Genomic DNA, 7,421 nt, shown 5'->3' on the forward strand with positions numbered 1-7,421 from the left:
AATAAATAAATGAATAAATAAATAACAAGAAAAAAATAAGGCTGAGCACGGAAGAACCAGAGAGGAAACATCATCACTTGGAGCCGTCTGCTTCGGGAGGCGGGCGCCACCCCGGCAACACAACTGCCAGCAGGTAGTCTGGGGCCGTTTAGTGGCCATTTTGGTAAGGAACCGGAACTAGAGCGAGAGAGACAGGATCCAGAATTAGATGGATACCCCTTTCCCTCAAAATAAAAGCACCAAGCTAATAAAAATGCGGTGAAACTTTTTAATTTAAAGAATATAATTTACAAGAAAAGCCCCAAGCCATTAAGTTAACCTTTTTCTTTTATTCTAAATCGATGGTGCGCCAGAATTTAAAGTTTTACTTTGGTGAACACTTTTACTTTGGTGAATTTGGTGAATTCCAGATCCGCTCTCTAGACCAGAACCAGCGTGAACAGAAACCAGGCTGTTCCCCCGTACGTGAAGAGCCTGGTGACGCAAGGCTAGCCAGCAGGAACTTGCATCCCGGCCCAGGCAGGGGAAGAGCCCAGCGTCACCGCCAAAAGGCGATGGTCTGTACCCCAAGCCAGCGCCACAGCAGCCAGAACCAGCAGCTGCCCCCGGTACACACAAACGCTGGATTTAAGAACTATGATAAATGACATAAAATATTAAGATGTAACATGAAATAAATAAGTTATTAAGTAAATTAAAACATATACAGTAGATAAAAGTAGAGCATGCTAAAAGTAAATACGATAATAAATAGTATCTAAGCAATAATAAATAATGTCTAAACAATGATAAATAGTATCTAAGTTATCTATTAGGCTACCATTCCACTCTGTAAATAGATTTTAAAAATGTCAATATAATTTTAATATTATTTTTTCCTATTTCATTATTGTTATTATTGGTTTACTTTTTAGTAGTATTGTATTATCTGAGGATGGCTCATTTTAGTAACTATCTATAGTAAAAAAGAAAAAAAACAAGCAAAGAAAGCTAACAATAATCATTTTTTACACTGGGCCTTCAAAGTGCTCTCTGAAACTAGACCTGGCATGGCTTGTGTCCAGAAAATGAAAAAAATCAAAACTTTGTCGTAGAGCTAAACCAAATACATCCTTGGAAAGGTCTCAACCTGGAGAGTAACGTATGTCAGTATGGAGATTCTACATGGCTCCTGCTTTGAAGTACTGACCTTTGAACCTTGACCTCAGTGCATGTTTGAGGGCTTATAACTCAGCAACTAAAGGGGGTACAGACATGGGACCAACTGTTATAGAGAGCNCCAGGACGGACAGACGTGCAATAGATGTCGTACAGAACTACAATTCCCTTAACCTGGAAATCCAGATGCCTTGCCCCTAGCAAATTCAAATTTGCACTGCACGGGAATCTGGCTCCGATGAGTAGAACCCGCTGAATCGCCAATTGGACCAATCAGATCAGTCTATCTGACAGATAGACTCTGGGCGGGCGTAACATGATGAGGACAGCGCTGCGCCGTAGGAGTCTAAAAGTAAACAGCCAGGATGGCAGCTGCCGAAGGACCACGTCCATTCAATTTAGCTTTGGAAGAAACGCTAAGCCACCTACACTTATCTTTTTCCTTGAGAGAGGAACAGAAGACTGCCCTAGAAGCCTTATTTTCCAGGAAGGACCTTTCTGCTGTTTTGCCGACGGGATACGGCAAAAGCATAATATATCAGTTAGCCCCACTGTTCGGCAAACAAATGGGGCTTAGTGCAATGAATTCGTCACCTTGTTTTTTGCTCTGATTGGCCATCGTGCTATCCTCAAATAGCTCAAAATCTTTCTGGATTTGAGTCTGGATTTCCAGGCTACAATTCCCTAGGACAGCGCCATGCACCTCAATACATATCAGTAACATAGTTGTAGTTCTTCTGATTTACAAAGTAGGGTTCTAAATAGTGTTGTAAAAAGATATATCTACTGAATACATCGAATATCTAGTAAAGCCGAACTAGTAATTACACTGCACCTAGATGAACTATGTGAAGGAAAAGTAAGGATGTTGTTTAATTTCAGATATTTTAGCTAGTACTCTAGAAATGGTGTTTTTGGGAAGGTAGATCTTCCGGTTATAGAGTAGAGTTGTAAAATAGGGTTGTAAAAAGATATATCTACTGAATATATCTAAATATAGTAAAACCGAACTAGTAATTACACAGCACCTAGATGAACTATGTTAAGAAAAAGTAAGGATGTTGGTTAATTTTAGATATTTTAGCTAGTTCTCTAGAAACAGCGTTTTTAGAGTTGTCAAATAGGATCGTCAAATAGGATCGTCAAATAGGATCGTAAAAAAGTAAATCTACTTAATATATCAAATATCTAGTACAGCCGAACTATCATGTTATTATCATTATTATTATTATTATCATTGTTGAGGGGAAATTTCATGTATTTCTGTGAGATCAGGTTGAGGGAGGGTATGGTGGGCGTCCAGGGCTAGTGTGTTTGTGTGTATGTGTGTGTGTGTGTGTGTGTGTGTGTTTGTGGAATGCTGCCAGACGTTTCCACTGTTACAGATGACCCCGGCCCAAGGCCACCCTGGGCCCATGAAAACCTCTATATTTGACCTTTAAAGTAGATCAAGTACAACAGTTTACTTATTTTTATTACTGACAATATAAGTAACATACATTTACATGACAAATAAATGTAATCTTATAATTAAAACACAGTTCAACATGCCATCTGATACTTCCAACCCCAGCAGGTATTGTGAAATGGTTCAGTCCATCTGACAGAGGGGGTCAGGTGCATGATGCTTAAAAATCACAAGTGCTGTTAATGTAAACATGTGAGGTGGACTGCAGCCTGATTAGCAACCTCACCAACAATTAGGGACCACGTAAAGAAAAGCCAGAGTACAGAGAGAACAAAAAATGGAAAGAAGCAGCAGGTATGACAGGTAGAGCTAAAGGTGAGAAGTGAGGCAGACTAATGTCAGCAAATAAAATCTGCGGGCTCAATTTTAAAGCTACAGTTAAGACATTGGTATCATATCAAACTATAGGACCTAAGGCATCCATTGGTATCAACCATGTAATGCTATCTTGTTGGAAAGGGGGCAAAATGATGCTCCAAACGTTTGCTACACAGTCTTGGAATTTTATAAATTGGGTTTGACTGGAAAATGAGAGTTGACAGCTACATACTTTTTACACTATTTCCCCTCTGCACACATTTTAACCAATATATGATTAAAGTAGCCCGTAAGATTGAATGAATAAATGAAGGAAAAAATGTTTAACTCATGACTTTAACTCATGATTTAATACCTTTCAGTAATTTCTTCAATCATGTTTGATTTGAGTTTTCTCTAATCATTAATTGGAGGGCATTTTTTTCAGCCCAGGACACACATGTGACTATCTCTGCTTTTTAAAATATAATCTGTTGACACAGAGAAAACACAACATACATGTGGAAATATGATTAATTGAAATATATTCACAGAAAGTATAACATTTTGCATAGTGGTATTGTAGTGATATTGGCCTCACCACCCCTCAGCAGGGAGTGTGGATGAGGGGCCCACTTTGGAAAATGTTGTCACCCTGCCCATATTTCTTAATGGCTGGCCTGAGGCTGATCAAGCAAAAATGTCAACTTAGCCTGCAGGCAAGCATACAGTTCAACATACAGACAATAGTTTCCACAGTGAATGAATAATGAATTCATGTTTACTTGACTTCAAAGAAGTTTCTTGACATCAGCAACTACTTATAAACTCAGCAACTTGTCAGCCACAGATTTTTCCTTAGTCATTAGTTCAAGGTCCACACAGGTTAATACACTCAGCGTTGTACTTGCATTTGGCTATGTTGTTGAGCTAGTTTTCTGTCTCTTTAAAGTAGCTGTCTGTTCACTCGACAGCAGGAAACAGCACTTAAAAATAAAATCTAAGCTGGAAATTCACTGTACTTGAAAATAAAGTATGTTTTTTTTAAATAAACTTGACACATTCGCGAGTCACTTGCGATCCATTCAGAATGAACCCACGACCCACTTTAAGGGTTCATGAACCTTTAAATATAAGGTTATTGTCTGCCACCAGTCCCCAGGCCCCTCCATGCCACCCAGCCATGTTTACCAGGTGTCAGATCTGTGCAGAGCACCAGAACAAAAACACTGCACTTCATTACGGACAGCATGATAATGACATTAAAAACACAAGTCACTGTCAGTAGTTTCCGTGAGAAATACTTTCAAAACTAGTAAAGTCAACCAACACCACTGTTTCAATACGACATGCAGACTGTAAATGTATAGTACATGTTAAAATACTTTTTATTGCAGTTAAAGCCCTCTTTTGCTATACCTATATGAAGGTACATTTTTGATATATTGTGCAGAATAATGAGGTGTTCATCCTCATATAATTTTAGAAGGTTGAAGAAATCCTACTCCAAAACAAATAACTGTTTTGACCAGAACTCCAAAAAACAAAGCACACTTTGAGTGAATGATAATTAGTGGATTTGTAGATTATAAACGTGATTATTATTATTATTATTATTATTATTATTATAATGTAGGTTATACAGTCTTGTTATGTGTGTGTTTTTTATATGCCACTGCCTGTTAAAGAGCCTCTTTGTTCAAGAGAAAATCTTCCCTTAATCTATAGATGTATTATACATTTGTTTTGGTTTACTATGTGTATATGTGTGTGTGTGTGTGTGTCCACATGTGTGGATGTACCTCTCAGCTGCTTTTCTGTTCACTCTGTGTGTATGTATAATCAGTAATATGGTTACAGGCAGCAGTGGAATAAGGGTTTTTGTTGTTGTTGTTGATGATGTTTTCATCTCTGGGAGGACTTCAGGTTTACTACCAATTAGAGTTAGTGATCAAATGCTTTTCCCCGACAGGTAAACTTCTCCAGCCCAGCTTCCTCTTTTAGCTGGCTAACAGATAGCGTGTGCGGGGGAAAAGCAGTGTAAGAAATCAATAGGCAGCTTTTATGTGTAATAAAAGCACTTTCCTTACAGAGAAAGGACGAGATGTGCTAAAAGGGATAATGTTGACAATGTGAATGGATAGGAGTTGAAATTGGAGGAGAGAGTGATTAGTGAGGTAGAGGTATTAGGAGTGGGGAAGTGGAGTGTAGATGGCTGATAGATAAGTGGGCTTCAAATTAGCACAAGGCAGCCCAGTGAATGTGAGTGCAGAGATAGGTAACTGATGAGGAGCGTCTCTGAAGCCGTCATCAACTGCCTCAAACATTCCATTTGTATTCTCACTGTGAGCAAAGGCTGCCTGAGTCACCACCTGCACTCACATTTACTGTATACTGTGGGGTGCACTGTATTCAACAGGCAAGGCTTATGTTTTTTCAGGATTTGTATCTGCATCCATAGAGACATCTTTTACATGACTTAAAGGTCCATTGTGTAAGATTCAGGGGGATTCAGGTGTGGGGGAAAAAGCAATATGGCATAGTATTGCATATTTTGCGTGGCGATATTGTATCGATACATGGATGCCAAGTATTGATCTTTTATTATATTCATTATTAATCTTTGCAAATATACATTTTCGTACAACTTTTGGTACTAAAATAATAAAGTCGATTGATTTTTCAATTGACAAGATGGTGGTGATGTTTTTTTTTTCCCTGGGGAAGTCAGCAGAGGTCTCAGTCAGCAGCATTTGGCAGGAAGTCCTTAAAAATATAGATAGAAACAAAAGGAGGACTTGGATAATACAAATGAGAATTGCAAGCAGTGTCATATGAGAATAAAATACTCTGGGAATACTATAAACATGTGGGCTCACCTCACACTTCACCATCCAGAGATAGCTGATGGCCAAGCTAACGCTAAGTCTGCTCAACCAAAAATCAACCAACACTGGACACATATACTTTAACAAAACCACCATGCAACTGTAAGAGAGAAAGCAAGAAAATAACACAGTCCATCACCTACATCTTGTTCAAAGATCTGCGTCTGTACAGCGTTGTTGAAATCAAAGGCTAAATGGAACCCAGGTATGCAACTCTGTCCCACTGTTTTTTCACCAACACAGCCATACCCAAGCTCTACAGAGAAGTGAAGCATAAAGTTGTGGAATCTCTGAGTAGCCTACAGGAGGAAGGGTGGCATTAACTTGTGACGTCTGTACTTCAGGTCAGTGGATCCATATGTGACTATAACCACACGTTATCTCGCAGAGGACTGGCGACTGCTGTCTCACGTTCTCCAGACTGAAGCAGTACACAAAAGCCACACCGGAGCAAACACTGCAGACCTCCTGCAAAATGCAGCACAAGAATAGGGGATAGTAGTTGCCTAATTCTGTGAACATAATGATTTGTTTTTGGTGGTCAAAGGCCACTGTGACCTTGTCTGTCTCATTCTCATGAATGTGATATTTTAAGAACGCCTTGAGGGAATTACTTTAGATTTGGCACAAATGGGTTCTATGGGTACCCACAAATCTCCCCTAAACTTGGCAAGGCCTTTTAACAGCCAGTATTTCTTTCCCTTACAATCAATGTACTCCTTCAAATTAAAGAGACAAAATGCCTATTTGATTAAGAACAGTGAATAATTAGTTATTAAATAAATAAAGTTAAATAAATAAGGAACCAAAGCATATCTGTATGAGATTTCTTAACTTTCATATTGACATAGTTTTCAACTAACCTACACACTTAAGCAGCATAACAGAATTTCTGATATTCAGTTTTGGCTTTTGGTTTTGGTGTGCTACTAGGCTTGTGGCGATTTCCAGTTTAACCGGTTCGGTCCGGTTTAAGAGCTCCACCTGGTTTAATTCACGTCAACCAGATAAACCGGGTGGGGTTGGGGGGTTTGGGGGGGAGCTTTTCACATCAGCGGCGTGTCAAGGGACTGTATTCAACTTATCTTGCATTGTAACATGCATTATGACAACTTAATAAATGCATTATGACAACTTAATAAGGTTTATGTATGTTTTTAAATGAAGTGGAGGAGCCTACAAGTGTGTCTACAAGATTGTTTAGTTTGTCTCAGAGGCTCCGCGGACTGCGGACACCGCTCAGCTGTCTGCTGCTGCTGCGAGAAAAGTGTCCTTCTGCTTCTTCTTCTTCTTGTGTAACCTTGTGTGTATTGGCGGTTAATACAGCATTATCGCCACCTAGTGGATTGGAAGCACATTACACCTGTAATGGGCTTTTATTGGGAAAAATAGCTCAAATGCGACCCCCAGTGGTACAATTAGGTATATAATTCGATATATCGGTTCGGTTAGATATTTGGCTTTAAATCAAACCAGTTGGAAGTTCGGTTAGATATTTGGCTTTAAATCAAACCAGTTGGAAAATTTTCAAACCGGCAAAAGCCTATGTGCTACCCCACGATTTTATGCAGACCCATCTGGCCACGTCTATGAAAAATTTCTGGGGGTTC

Source organism: Epinephelus moara, chromosome 13 (genome assembly GCF_006386435.1).
Source record: "Epinephelus moara isolate mb chromosome 13, YSFRI_EMoa_1.0, whole genome shotgun sequence".
NCBI lineage: Eukaryota > Metazoa > Chordata > Actinopteri > Perciformes > Serranidae > Epinephelus > Epinephelus moara.